The following is a 16,764-nucleotide window of genomic DNA, read 5'->3' as shown; positions in this document are numbered from 1 at the left end:
CCCCCCCAACTTTTTCTCTATCTGCCTCTACCTTTCTCTCTTGTTCCAGATCACATTTCACTATAGAGAGTTCAACAATGATTGAAATCGTATACTTAACAGACCACACCCATATTGACACCAGTCAGTACAAACACACTAGAAAAGTTTGGTCTGTAGTGCTTGTACACACAATTACTGATCAAGTGCCAAGAGGACAATAAATTGCAGCATGATTTTCTATACCTCTCCTGTTAAAAGAGTCATAAAAACTTTAATAAAAGCATAAATTACAGTCAAACCTTTGTTATGCAGTCACAAATGGTAACTCATCAAATGAAGGCCTTTTAGGACAGGTGAAGGAAGAAAGGAAGAAATGTTTTATTTAATGACGCACTCAACACACTTTATTTAGGGTTATATGGCGTCGGACATATGGTTAAGGACCACACAGATATTGAGAAAGGAAACCTGCTGTCACCACTTCATGGGCTACTCTTTTCGATTAGCAGCAAGGGTTCTTTTATATGCACCATCCCACAGACAGGATAGCATATACCACAGCCTTTGTTATGCCAGTCGTGGTGCACTGGCTGGAACGAGAAATAGCCCAATGGGCCCACCAACAGGGATCAATCCCAGACCAACCGCACATCAAGCAAGTGCTATACAACTGAGCTACATCCTGCCCCCTTTAGGTGACTGCTTAATACAGGCCAGTTTGTGTTACATTAGATGATTTGGCAGAATAGTGAAGTGGCCTATGATTGATTGCCTGCTTGCTTGCTTGCATGGATGGATGTATGGCTAATGATACCACAGTGTTAAAAACACAGAGACTACTGGGAGTGAAACAATGGTAAATGATGCCAATATACAAAGATTCTAAAATTATCAACAAAATACAGTTTAAACAGCTGTGAAAGAATGAATGACAGACACAATGATTCATATAAACAAATCCCACCCCTGTTAACCCCCCTAAGCATTAAAGGTCACACCACAAAAACAGCACTTTAAAATATTATGACAGGTGGCCTTTTAAGACAGGTGGTTAATTCATACCGTAGCAGGTCACTTTGCACTATACTGGATAATCCACTGATAATAAGATGGCCTCTTAACAAAGGTAACTGATTCCTAGTTTTGGTCTGAAGGTTAGCACAACTTTCACAGAACTGCAAGTACACTGATTTACAACAAAATTGATCAATTTATTGAAAACTGATAGTGCAGCAAGTGCCATTTTTAATATGCACCCCTATCCACTTTAAGAAACATTTTTAATTTTCTGTAAACTGCTTTTTTCCAAAATCAGCTACCAATACCACTGCTCCTCCAAAAGAGAGAGAATATGATGGAAAAAGAAGAAAGGAATGTTATTTAAGGACTCCAAAGCCGATATGGGACCTGCTGTCTCTACTGGGCTCGAAAGTCGCCAAAATATAGGGTGGCCCAAAAAATAATAATGGATGTTGGCAAATTAAGTTAAGCGAACCATGAACCATGAGCAAGATTTTAATGTGGAATAAATATATTCAATACAAATATTAATAGTGGCTCATGTGTTATAGCTCTAAAAAAGATCGCCCAAATAATATTATTTGGGCGACTAACGCCATTATGTTTTAATATTTAAGTCGCCCAAAGGGTACATTGGTCACCACAGGCCATTTTGAGCCCTGCTCTACATAGGTTTATTCCTGAAGATTTCTTCATGAATACATGTAGCTAGCAGCAGGGATTTAGTAACAATTTTTAGTCAAGGTCCTATATGTCTACACAATAGGAATAATTAGTGTAATTTAGTGATAATTGGGATGCTTTATAGGCCAATGAACCATACAGTGCATCATTATTAAAATACATCTATCAAACTGGGAATTTTCAGTGCCATTTCAACCCCTGCAATTGGCCGTGGTAATTGGTAATGCTGTGGAGTTTTTCATTCTCTGAGGCATTTTTCTTTTTGCAGTGGACTATTTTGGGAAATTTTTTTCAAGATGTATTTTTTCCTTATTATTAAAAATAAAATATACTTTGTGAACTGAAAACAGATTTCACATAAATACATCAGACACCAATTTTTTTTACATCTGACACCAAGAATGTTTGTCTCTATTGTTTTAGTGTGTGATTAAAACAAAGTTTTTACATATGATATACAGATAAACATCTACCCTATAGGAATAGGACACAATATTTAGAGAGATTTAGACATAACCATGTGTGGGTGAAAAATTGCAGTTTGTGTGCATACATCCGACACCATGCATATTTTTCACTGTACACCTAAAGTGACATAATAATGGAATAAAATTTATATATGACAATGGTGCCCTAGTTGGTTCTTGCAATGTATAATAATAAAAAGTTATCAAACTTTTTATACATTTATGTAATGCTTGGCTGAAATGTCTGAAATTTACGTCCGACACCACAGAATTATCCTTACATGTATGTCCACGAATACCACCACTGGTATAAATAAATCTTACAGCATATTGGCAAACAAAACAAGTAACAAACTAATTATTCACATTTACTTACAATCCAGAGTTGCAAACATGTTAATTAACAGTAAGATTGCTGTGGAAATAGCCGTGGACATTATTTTTCCACAGCAAATTATTTGCAGTGGTAACTTCCTTAATTGCAGGGAAGAAGGAAGGAAGGAAATGTTTTATTTAACGACGCACTCAACACATTTTATTTACGGTTATATGGCATCAGACATATGATTAAGGACCACAAAGATATTGACAGACGAAACCCGCTGTCGCCACTTCATGGACTACTCTTTTCGATTAGCAGCAAGGGACAGACAGGACAGTACATACCACGGTCTTTGCTACACCAGTTGTGGAGCACTGGCTGGAACGAGAAATAGCCCAATGGGTCCACCGACAGGGATCGATCCTAGACTGACCACGCATCAAGCAAATGCTTTACCACTGGGCTACGTCCTGCCCCTAATTACAGGGATTGGATTTTAGGGCCTATATGCTTGGTTAGTCATAATGCCTGGATAAGTCCATGATACACTATTTATAGGACACTTTATGGACATGGCATAAAAATCTGATGTGTCCATTAAGGGCAGCCGATCCTATGAACCAACACACTTCAGATAAATGCCCTACATCACTCTACCCACCATGGAAATCTGAACTCATGATGGGGGCGAGATGTAGTCCAGTGGTAAAGTGCTCGCTTGATGTGCAGTCGGTTTGGGATCAATCCCCGTCAGTGGGCCCATTGAGCTATTTCTCCCTCCAACCAGTGCACCACGACTGGTGTAACAAAGGCCATGGTATGTACTATCCTGTCTGTTAATGGTCTTTGTGTTACTTTGTAATCGAAAAGAATAGCCCATGAAGTGGCAACTGCGGGTTTCTTTCCTCAATATCTGCATGGTCCTAACCATATGTCCGATGCCATATAACTGAAAATAAAATGTGCTGAGTGTGTTGTAAAATAAAACATTTCCTTCCTTCCTGAACCCATGATCTACACCACCTGCTGCTGCTGCCAACAAGTCTTATTAATGAGATTTTAAATCGGAATTACTCAATAGTCGAAAAGCATATCAAATAACTCAAGATTAGATGCAGCATGCATATTAGTTATTTTTTTCTAAAGCTCATGAGGATAATTAGCAGTGAGCAAGAAGAAGATCAATAAACACAAACCACATGTCTGTGCAAATTAATCAAACAGCATGCACAATGACCATTAACCATACTGGTGTAAAGGATAACTTTGTAACAAAGTAACACAAAGACCATTAACCATATTGGTGTATAGGTTAACTTTGTAACAAAGTAACACAAAAACCATTAACCATATTGGTGTATAGGTTAACTTTGTAACAAAGTAACACAAAGACCATTAACCATATTGGTGTATAGGTTAACTTTGTAATAAAGTAACACAAAGACCAATAACCACATTGGCTTACAGGTTAACTTTGTAACAAAGTAACACAAAGACCATTAACAAAAAGGATAGAACATACCATGGTCTTTGCTACACCAGTTGTGGAGCACTGGCTGGAACAAGAATTAGCCCAAAGGGTCCATTGACGGGGATTGATCCTAGACCGACCACGCATCAAGCGAACGCTTTACCACTGGGCTACGTCCTGCCCCTAATTGCAGGGATTGCATTTTAGGGCCTATATGCTTGGTTAGTCATAATGCCTGGATAAGTCCATGATACACTATTTATAGGACACTTTATGGACATGGCATAAAAATCTGATGTGTCCACTAAGGGCAGCCGATCCTATAAACACTTCACATGAATGCCCTACATCACTCTACCCACTATGGAAATCTGAACCCATGATGGGGGCGAGACGTAGCCCAGTGGTAAAGCACTCGCTTGTTACGCCATCAGTTTGGGATTAATCCCCATCAGTGGGCTATTTCTTGCTCCAGCCAGTGCACCACGACTGCATGGTACATCAAAGGCCGTAAATATAACAGTAAATAAAATGTGTTGAGTGCATCGTAAAATAAAACATTTCCTTCCTTCCTGAACCCATGATCTACACCACCTGCTGCTGCTGCCAACAAGTCTTATTAATGAGATTTTAAATCGGAATTAATCAATAGTCGAAAAGCATATCAAATAACTCAAGATTAGATGCAGGAAAAAAAAAACCCAAAGAATAGGTCTACCATTCATTTCATTTCAACTTATTTTTGTGCTTATATCCAATTATTAAGGTTCAAGCACGCTGTCCTGGGCACACACCACAGCTATCTGGGCTGTCTGTCCAGGACACTGGGTTAGTTAGTGGTTAGTGAGAGAGAAGAGGGTGTAGTGGCCTTACACCTACACATTGAGCCCTTAAGAACTTTCTTTGGGTTGGAACTGGTACCGGGCTGTGAACCCTGTACCTACCAGCCTGTAGTCCGATGGCTTAACCACTGCGTCACTGAGGCTGGTTAAAGGTCTACCATGGGGTTCCAAATCCTATGATCCAAAACCTCATGCAAGTACGGTACTCTACCAATAGAGCTATAGATCCTGGCTCCTGAAATTAGCCATCAGCCTATGTGATAGCTCATCATATACATGGCTGCAACTCAGAATTCAACTCAATAGAACTTCTAAAGGCCAGTTTACATTACACAATGATCGAGGTACCCTGGTGACAAGTGTAACCAAAATCGTCGGTCATCAGCCCCAAATCATCAGGTCATCCGTTGTTAGCCGGTATATCACTTGTCACGCCTCACCCATCATGCCTCACCGCCCCTACCCCTCCCCCTCCCCCCCCCTCGGCAGTCAGAGGATGACACAACACTGGCCGACTAGTGGAAGATGACGATAACCTGATGATCAGGTTCTAATAAATATTCACAACTGAAGATCATTCTTGGTGACTTACAGTTAACCAGTTGCACATATTATTGTCCTGTTTTTCATCATGTTCCACACATGGTATTTCTTTCCAAATAGTTTTATAGGTATTTTAAACTGAGTGGCACATGTTTACTTTAATACATGTATATTCTTAGTGAAAAAAAAATCAGTTAAATGATTTTATATATGCTCTAACCAAGACTTTATTTCATAAAGTAAAAAGTAAAGTTTGTTTTATTTAACGATGCCACTAGAGCACATTGATATTTTATCTTATCATCGGCTATTGGACGTCAAACATATGGTCATTCTGACACTGGTTTTTTTTAGGAAACCCGCTGTCGCCACATAGGCTACTCTTTTATGACAGGCAGCAAGGGATCTTTTGTTTCATAAAGTAATAACAATCAACATTTTGACAATTCTACATATACATGTGCATAATTCAATTATATATATATTACACATGGGTAACAAAAGGAAACTACAGTACTTGCTTTAAAATGTATGTTTTTATATTAAACTGGTATGCAACAAAATATATTGTAAATCTGAGTACATATAAAATTACAATTTGTTTTGTTTAAAACCACCACTAGAGCACACCAATTCATTAATCATTAGCTACTGGATGTCAAACATTTGATAATTTTTGACTCATGGTCATATAGAAAGACTGCTACATTTTTCTATTAGCAACAAGGGATCGTTTACACGTATATGCACATTTTCACAGAGGACAGCACATATCACAATCTTTGGCAAGAGTTCTGATAATTCAAGCATCTAGTATGTACAACCTCCATTCAGTATAATCAGGCTTAGGTATAGGGTTGGGCAGGACGTAGCCCAGTGGTAAAGTACATGCCTGATGCACGATCGGATTAGGATCGATCCCCGTTGGGTGGCCATATGCATTGGGCTATTTCTTGTTCCAATCAGTGCACCATGGCTGGTATATCAAAGGCTGTGATACATGTATGTACTATCCTGTCTGTCGGATGGTGCATACATTCTTCTTTTTCTTCTTCTGCGTTCAAGCTATAGCTGATCATGCTTTAGAAGTGGAGTCCATCTGTTTCATGATCAGAGAGCTTGGTGCATGTACAGACATTTCCTTTCGGTTTCCACGCTAATGCTGATGCATAGCTTCTGTACTCCGACTTCAGTGGACTTGGTTTGAGTTTGGAGTTTTCCTTCTCCTAGGAGAGTTTCCTTACTAGGATTCTGAGCCTCTCCAGCCCAGTTTTGATTTTTGAGTTTGCTTTTCCTAGACAGTTGTCTTTCTTGACTCATGTCCTCTGTCAGTCCAGTCCATATTAGTCAGTCCCTACCCTTTGACCAAGTCCAGCTTGGGTGACCTTAACAGGAGCTGATGCTCCAGCTGGCATACCCGGTAGCTCTCTGAATCACTGAGACATGCAAGCTAACTCACATCAAGGAATGGACCATGAGATAGGCATATATTCTAATGTAGTCAGTTTCCTCTCTATGACTATCAAAATGACCATATGTTTGATATCCATGCAATAACCAATGATTAATAAATCAATGTGCTCTAGTGGTGTCGTTAAACAAAACAAACTTCTGTTTTTTTGGTATGGGGTTAGCAATAGTATTAGTGATAGTCAGTGATACCAACTGAGTCAAATCCTACTGGTATGGTTTTAATTCCGACAAAAAGGGGCGGGATTCAGCCCAGTGGTAAAGCGCTCGCTCGATGCGCAGTCAGTTTAGGATCAGTGAGACCATTGGGCTAATTCTCGTTCCACCCAGTGGAACTGGTATATGACTGGTATATCAAAGGCCATGGTATGTGCTATCCTGTCTGTGGGATGGTGCATATAAAAAAATCCCTTGCTGCATTCGAAAAATGTGGCAGGTTTCCTCTAATGACTATACGAGTCAGAATTACCAAATGTTTGACATCAAACAGCCGATGTTTAATAAATCAATGTGCTCTAGTGGTGGTTTTAAACAAAACAAATTATAATTTTATATATACTCAGATTTACAATATACAAACTTTCTTTCTTTCACTTTGACAAAAAGACACAGGGATGTAACTCAGTGGTAAAGAGCTCATCTGATGTTTGACGGGTCGACAGATTTATCATCTATGCACTTGAGTTTTCCCTATTCAAACCAATGTCCTACAGATGGTATATCAAAGGCCGTAGTATGTCAGACATCAACCAGCCAGAGCCTAAAAACGTGTTGAGGTGTGTTAAAACCATTTTTTCTTTCCGTTTCTTTCATTTTGAGAACCTTAATTGAATAAGCTTTCACTGAGGCAAGACTTTCAATCATTCCAGCATTCAAAATAGTTGGGCTTATGTTTGTGGTTAGGATTAGTGATAGTATTAGCATGCTGGAAAGTTCGAAACTCTTTCCATATTTTATATGGAGTGAATGAGCTTTCCTCTTCCTTGACATTTTTAAACTTGTGATTTTCCAGAAACCAAACCATACCTGACCTGGTGCTTATGAAACTTTTAGAGTCTGGATTTGAGACTAATAGAATCTAAGACAGTAATGTCATGACAATGCCCTACAAATTGTATGCTTGTGATGTCATTAAAGATTGAGCACTGGTGTAGGAAACGGGAGGGACAAGGGGGGGGGGGGGGGGGGGGGCATGTGTCTCCCCACTTTTCGGATATTTTGCTTTATATCTGCTTTATAATAGTATAAAAGTGTGCCCCCCCCCCCCACACACACACACACGCACACACATTTTTGCGCCTTCCTACGCTCGTGTTGAGTCTGGACTCTTTAAACGTTTTATAGGCACGGGTGCTGATCACATGAAGGTAGAATGCTGAATGTTAGCTGACTGAACCTGCACTTGTTGGTTACCTACTACATGACTACATGCACTCACAACATTGGTGTCACAAATTGTCAAGCTATATATATACTCTTCAAAAAAAGAAACGCAAAAGGGTACAAATGGGTTATAACTCCGATTTTATGTTTCCTACCGGTTCATGCTTTGTGAATATAAGGTCATTGCATGTCCCAAACACATTCCCACGGTTACATTCGATAAAACGCAGCTATTGTACAATAAAGTTCCAAAATGTGAATATTCGTAAAAACGCAGCCACGTGCAAACCATGTCACCACTGCACGTGCGTTGTCTGCACGTGCAACATGAACACCGACAGTATAAAAGTGCAGGGTGTTCGCTTGCCTGGCCTCTGTATCTGGCCGACAGTTGACAATCCAGGACATGCCACGTCTCAGTGAACCGCAGAGAAACAATGCCATCGGCCGACTAGACGCAGGCGAATCCAGAACGGCCGTTGCCAGGGCATTACATGTGTCCCCAAGCACCATCTCCAGACTGTGGGACCGTTACCAGCAACATGGATCAACACGTGACCTCCCTAGATCCGGTCGACCACGGGTCACTACCCCCGGGCAGGACCGCTATATCCGGGTACGCCACCTTAGGGAACGATTGACTACTGCCACCTCCACAGCCGCAGCAATACCAGGTTTGCGCAGGATATCCGACCAGACCGTACGGAACCGCCTACGTGAGGTAGGAATTCATGCCAGACGTCCAGTTCGAGGTGTCATCTTAACACCAAAACACCGTCGACTCCGACTGCAGTGGTGCCAGATTCATCGACAATGGCCTCAACTGCGATGAAGACAGGTGTGGTTCAGTGACGAGTCCCAATTTCTGCTCCGACGTCATGATGGAAGATGTCGCGTGTATAGGCGTCGTAGTGAACGTTATGCGGCAAACTGCGTGCAGGAAGTGGACAGATTCGGCGGGGGTAGTGTCATGGTGTGGGCAGCCATCTCACACACTGGCAGAACTGACCTGGTCCACGTGCAGGGCAACCTGAATGCACAGGGCTACATTGACCAGATCCTCCGGCCACACATCGTTCCAGTTATGGCCAACGCCAACGCAGTGTTCCAACATGACAACGCCAGGTCTCACACAGCACGTCTCACAACGGCTTTCCTACAGAACAACAACATTAATGTCCTTCCTTGGCCATCGATATCACCGGATTTGAACCCAATTGAGCATCTATGGGACGAGTTGGACCGACGCCTCCGACAGCGACAACCACAGCCCCAGACCCTGCCTGAGCTGGCAGCAGCCTTGCAGGCCGAGTGGGCCACCATCCCCCGGGACGTCATCCGTACTCTGGTTGCTTCAATGGGCAGGCGGTGCCAGGCAGTTGTCAACACACGCGGAGGCCACACCCGGTATTGACTCCAGATGACCTTGACCTTGGTGGTGTGTCCTATCACTTACTCACAATGGACTAGAGTGAATTGTGAACAATCCTGCAACATTTGGTAATTATCGGACTCACCATTCAATAATTAAATCAATTCTCCAAATGTTATGACAATGTGGTTTTGCGTTTCTTCTTTTGAAGAGTATATATATATATATATATACTCATCAAGATACTGACGACAAGCTGACGTCAAGTTTGACAATTAGTAATCATCAGCTTTGTATATACAATGTACTAGTATTGTGATGAGTACACATCAAGCAATTAAGAGTCAGCCGATTGGTAGCACGCTTGTTGTCAAGCCAGTGATTCAAGGTATGTCCCTTAAAGTATCCCTGGTCAGGTCATAGGGCTTTATGTGCACATTCAGAGCAAGCTGTTGTAGCGAACGCCTGTCCTGGGCACAAGAGCCGGCCTTGGCAGACTCCTCCGTCCAGGACAGGAAAGGTGGGGGTGGGTAGGAGGATAGCCCGCCTACACTGGCAGATGCAATGGAGCACCAGCAGCCCAACCGTGGTCGATAACAGACGGGGAAAGTGTCCCTGCCTCTAATGGCCTAATATCTGTGTTTGACACGTGATACCCAAAGTGTATTTTTGTGCTGTCGTTAATTACCTAATATGAATTAGCGGTAAGGTAACATCTATTTGTTTTTCTTCTGTTAAACCACTATTACCTGACATTAACCCCTGTGTCCTGGACAATCAGCCCAGATGGATGAGGTGTGTACCAAGACCATTAACCCCTAGTTATCCCATTATTATTGACAGTTCTAGGTATCAGGTTTGGATAAATAAGACTAAGGTTAATTAACTGTATAATAAAGTAAAGTTAAAAGCAGACCAAAAATGTTTTGCCTAGTTGTACTCAAATATCAGGTTAAAATCCTGTATTAAAAAAATAGCTTTTGAGTTAATAGGAAATTATCAAGAGTTAAAAAGAGTTTAATTTAATGACACACTCAACACATTTTATTCACAGTTATATGCGTCAGACATATGGTTAAGGACCACACATATATTGAGGGAGGAAACCTGCTGTCGCCACTTCATGGGCTACTCTTTTCGATTAGCAGCAAGGGATGTTTTATATGCACCATCCCATAGATAAGATAGCACATACCACAGCCTTTCATGTACATGTACCAACTGCAGGGCTAGAAATATATTTCATGGAAATGACCGAAAGGGCACCATTGTTGTAAGTAGGATTATGGGATACAAAATGGAAGCGCCCATAAGATAAAAGTTATCGTTTTCATTTGGCGAACAGATTACGAAATGCATACACAAGATTCAACAACTTGAGTCTGAATCTGGTAGACAACAGGATACCAGTATATGCAATACACAGTACTTGAAAAATATTAGCATGCACCGCGTGCACCCAGTTTTAAAAGTTACATGCACACGCAAAAATCAGCATGCACCGGTGCATGTACTAACACTGCATTTCGAGCCCTGAATTATGGTGTGCTGGCTGGAGCGAGAAATAGCCCAATGAACCCACTGATGGTAATCTATCCCAAACCGAGCATACATCAAGTGCGCGCTTTACCACTGGGCTACGTCTCACTCCCAACCCCAACTTGAATAGATGCAGTATAATTCTCTCTTGAATAGTGACACAATTTGTATTACTTCACTCATCTGTATGTACTGAAACCATTTAAAATTACATCATATATAAGGCATCTTTGTTTATGGATAATCTTTGGAATGCTTATGGCGAAGGTATTATTTTGAAGCAAAAGTAAAATTAGGAATAACACATTTCACTCGTTAGTGGAATAGAAAGTACAGTAGAATAGATTTAAATCTTACAGCTCATAGTTCATAACTGTATTATAAAGTTAACTTTTAAATAATATACATACATTATAAATTATTGAGAGATCTGCATGGTGGGTATCAGAGGTTTTAATAAATAAAACTTAAAACTATATGAACATTATTATTATTACATGTATTATTATTATTATTATTATTATTATTATTATTATTATTATTATTATTATTATTGACAGTTCAAAGTATTCGATGTTCCAATAAATAATGTATACATTATTATTATTATTATTACTATTATTATTATTACTGATAGTTCTAGTTGTTGAACACTTATATACAAAAGTGGCAATTTAAGTCTGATGGCTACTTAATACAGGTCATTTCATACTATATTAGATGATGTGGAACAATAAAAACAAGGCCTCTTAACACAGGCGACTGCTTACTGCAATTGGCTACTTGAGCTATATATTGACATACAGATTAATTAATACAGAGAAACTTTTTTTTTTTTTTGAAATACCCACCTCTACTAAAACTCTTTTTTTTTTACCTTAAGCTACTCTGCAGAAAAGTCCATCATATGCTGTTTTGAGATCCAGATACATACACCTATCAAAAGAGCTTAGTTAAGTTTGGTGCTCTCGGATGGTACCAACTGGTCAAATTTAGGGTCTTAGACTAACTCTGATTAACTAGATTTAATGGTTATTATTATAGTGTTCTCGCTGGGTGAAAATTAAAGGAGGGCGGCCGCTCGGCACCACACCCTTAAAAAAACCCCACACCAATAAACGAAAAGCAAAAAAAAAAAAAGGTGGGTCGGGGTGGGTGGGTGGGTGGGTGGGGGTGGGGGGTAGTAGTTTGGTTACCATATTGTTGTGTGTTGGTAGACTTTGAGAAAAGACATACTCCTTATTTTGCCTACAAAAAAGTGCAAAGGGGTTTATAAAAAGACTAATCTTTTAATGGAACCGAACATGATATCGGTCTGACATTCATGGGCAGTTCCGGTTTTGCTGTACCGATCAAAGTTTTAATATTATTATTTTTAATAAAGATTTCAAGATATATGAAAAACAATAAAGATGTTTGTAAAGTGATCTCCTAATGTCAGATACATTTTTGTTATTTCCAACTTCATCGAATGAATCAATCGCTGTGATAAAATATTATCGCCAGCTGATAAAAAGTAGTTTCGTTTTTGTAAAGATGGTGTATATATTAATTTGCACTCAAGATAAATGATTTTAATGATAAACACTACCACTTCCGACATTTTTATAAGCGTTTATATCCCCTCAAAATGAAAAGTTTACAATATTTTATAAAGAACTGCTGAATAAACAGAATAACAGAAAGTAAAAATCATCAGTTTCAACCAATTATATCTGCAACTGAGGACAAAATATCAAACGATAGTTAGTGGAAACAAAAGACAGAATGACCATTCTGATCACGTGACAAATTTGGCGCCAAATAAGAGGGGTTTTTTTTAATCGGAGATTGCCGAATCCATAATTTTTTTTTAATGTTTTCATTGCTTACATAAAATATAATTTTTATTGTGTCTATCAAACATACAAATGAATACAGATATTGGACAAAATAGAGGCTGTTAAAAATACTGTTAAATTACGTTACGGTAACTGTCGTAAATGTTTCGTCAATTGCTTTTTCATACACAACGCGGCTTGCTTTCTTTGATGTCCAGTGTGCAGACTGATCGTTGTTTTTTGTGTGGAAAAAAGTGCATTTGGAAATAGCAGAGATAGGTGCTGGAAAATAAAGAGGGGCGCTCAAAAATAAAGGAGGGCGCTCAAAAATAAAGGAGGGCGGGGAACGTGAAAGGAGGGTGGCAAAATGGAATAGCGGGACAGGGCGCCCCGCTTAAATGGAGCAGGGAGAACACTGTATTATTATTGACAGTTCTGGGTATTGAATACTGTGATTAACAAGACTTAATAATATTAGAATACATACATTATTATTATTATTAACATTATCACTATTACTATCATTATTATCATTATCGTTATCATTATCATTATTGTTATCATTATTATTATCAATAGTCCTAGGTATGGAATACTCTGATTAACTAGACTAAATGGTACACATTCATTATTATTATTATTCACCATTCTGAATACTGGAGGCTCTGATAAATTAAGCCTTAATGGTATACGTACATTATTATTATTATTATTATCTACAGTTCTGGGTATTGGATACTGTTATTAACAAGACTTAATAATATTACCAGTAGTATATGTACATTATTATTATTATTATTATTATTATTGACAGTTCTGGGTATTGGATACTGTTATTAACCAAATTTAATAATATTACCGGTGGTATACATACATTATTATTATTATTATTGACAGTTCTGGGTATTGGATACTGTTATTAACAAGACTTAATAATATTACCGGTGGTATACATACATTATTATTATTATTATTGACAGTTCTGGGTATTGGATACTGTTATTAACAAGACTTAATAATATTACCGGTGGTATACATACATTGTTATTCCATTATTATTATTGGTATGGAATACTCTGATTAACTAGACTAAATGGTACACATTCATTATTATTATTATTAACCATTCTGGATACTGGAGGCTCTGATAAATTAAGCCTTAATGGTATACGTACATTATTATTATTATTATTATCTACAGTTCTGGGTATTGGATACTGTTATTAACAAGACTTAATAATATTACCAGTAGTATATGTACATTATTATTATTATTATTATTATTATTATTGACAGTTCTGGGTATTGGATACTGTTATTAACAAAATTTAATAATATTACCGGTGGTATACATACATTATTATTATTATTATTGACAGTTCTGGGTATTGGATACTGTTATTAACAAGACTTAATAATATTACCGGTGGTATACATACATTGTTATTATTATTATTGACAGTTCTGGGTATTGGATACTGTTATTAACAAGACTTAATAATATTACCGGTGGTATACATACATTGTTATTATTATTATTGACAGTTCTGGGTATTGGATACTGTTATTAACAAGACTTAATAATATTACCGGTGGTATACATACATTGTTATTATTATTATTGACAGTTCTGGGTATTGGATATTGTTATTAACAAGACTTAATAATATTACCGGTGGTATATTTACATTATTATTAATATTATTGACAGTTCTGGGTATTGGATACTGTTATTAACAAGACTTAATAATATTACCGGTGGTATACATACATTATTATTAGTATTATTGACAGTTCTGGGTATTGGATACTGTTATTAACAAGACTTAATAATATTACCGGTGGCATACATACATTGTTATTCCATTATTATTATTGGTATGGAATACTCTGATTAACTAGACTAAATGGTACACATTCATTATTATTATTATTATTAACCATTCTGGATACTGGAGGCTCTGATAAATTAAGCCTTAATGGTATACGTACATTATTATTATTATTATTATCTACAGTTCTGGGTATTGGATACTGTTATTAACAAGACTTAATAATATTACCAGTAGTATATGTACATTATTATTATTATTATTATTATTATTATTATTGACAGTTCTGGGTATTGGATACTGTTATTAACAAGACTTAACAATATTACCGGTGGTATACATATATTGTTATTATTATTATTGACAGTTCTGGGTATTGGATACTGTTATTAACAAGACTTAACAATATTACCGGTGGTATACATACATTGTTATTATTATTATTGACAGTTCTGGGTATTGGATACTGTTATTAACAAGACTTAATAATATTACCGGTGGTATACATACATTGTTATTATTATTATTGACAGTTCTGGGTATTGGATACTGTTATTAACAAGACTTAATAATATTACTGGTGGTATACATACATTGTTATTCCATTATTATTATTGGTATGGAATACTCTGATTAACTAGACTAAATGGTACACATTCATTATTATTATTATTAACCATTCTGGATACTGGAGGCTCTGATAAATTAAGCCTTAATGGTATACGTACATTATTATTATTATTATTACCTACAGTTCTGGGTATTGGATACTGTTATTAACAAGACTTAATAATATTACCAGTAGTATATGTACATTATTATTATTATTGTTATTATTATTATTGACAGTTCTGGGTATTGGATACTGTTATTAACTAGACTTAACAATATTACCGGTGGTATACATACATTGTTATTATTATTATTGACAGTTCTGGGTATTGGATACTGTTATTAACAAGACTTAATAATATTACCGGTGGTATACATACATTGTTATTATTATTATTGACAGTTCTGGGTATTGGATACTGTTATTAACAAGACTTAATAATATTACCGGTGGTATACATACATTGTTATTATTATTATTGACAGTTCTGGGTATTGGATACTGTTATTAACAAGACTTAATAATATTACCGGTGGTATACATACATTATTATTATTATTATTATTGACAGTTCTGTGTATTGGATACTGTTATTAACAAGACTTAATAATATTACCGGTGGTATACATACATTATTATTAGTATTATTGACAGTTCTGGGTATTGGATACTGTAATTAACAAGACTTAATAATATTACCGGTGGTATACATACATTATTATTAGTATTATTGACAGTTCTGGGTATTGGATACTGTTATTAACAAGACTTAATAATATTACCGGTGGCATACATACATTGTTATTCCATTATTATTATTGGTATGGAATACTCTGATTAACTAGACTAAATGGTACACATTCATTATTATTATTATTATTAACCATTCTGGATACTGGAGGCTCTGATAAATTAAGCCTTAATGGTATACGTACATTATTATTATTATTATTATCTACAGTTCTGGGTATTGGATACTGTTATTAACAAGACTTAATAATATTACCAGTAGTATATGTACATTATTATTATTATTATTATTATTATTATTATTGACAGTTCTGGGTATTGGATACTGTTATTAACAAGACTTAATAATATTACCGGTGGTATACATACATTATTATTATTATTATTATTGACAGTTCTGGGTATTGGATACTGTTATTAACAAGACTTAATAATATTACTGGTGGTATACATACATTATTATTATTATTATTGCCAGTTCTGGATATTGGATACTGTTATTAACAAGACTTAATAATATTACCAGTGGTATATGTACATTATTATTATTATTATTGTCAGTTCTGGGTACCAGATACTCAGACAAATAAGACTTGGTATACAGCTACGTACATTATTATTATTATTATTAACCATTCTGGGTACTGGAGGCTC

At 37.1% G+C, this 16,764-nt stretch overlaps 1 protein-coding gene across 4 annotated transcripts in view; it reads right to left on the bottom strand.

Annotated features, from left to right (window-relative positions):
* The window catches only part of LOC121370006 (inositol-trisphosphate 3-kinase B-like), a 133,994-nt gene that overhangs the window by 51,126 nt on the left and 66,104 nt on the right, over positions 1-16,764 (bottom strand). The window lies entirely within an intron of this gene.

This window comes from Gigantopelta aegis, chromosome 4, assembly GCF_016097555.1.
Source record: "Gigantopelta aegis isolate Gae_Host chromosome 4, Gae_host_genome, whole genome shotgun sequence".
NCBI lineage: Eukaryota > Metazoa > Mollusca > Gastropoda > Neomphalida > Peltospiridae > Gigantopelta > Gigantopelta aegis.
Note: the sequence above shows the minus strand (reverse complement) of the source record. Positions and strands in the feature narration are given on the sequence as shown.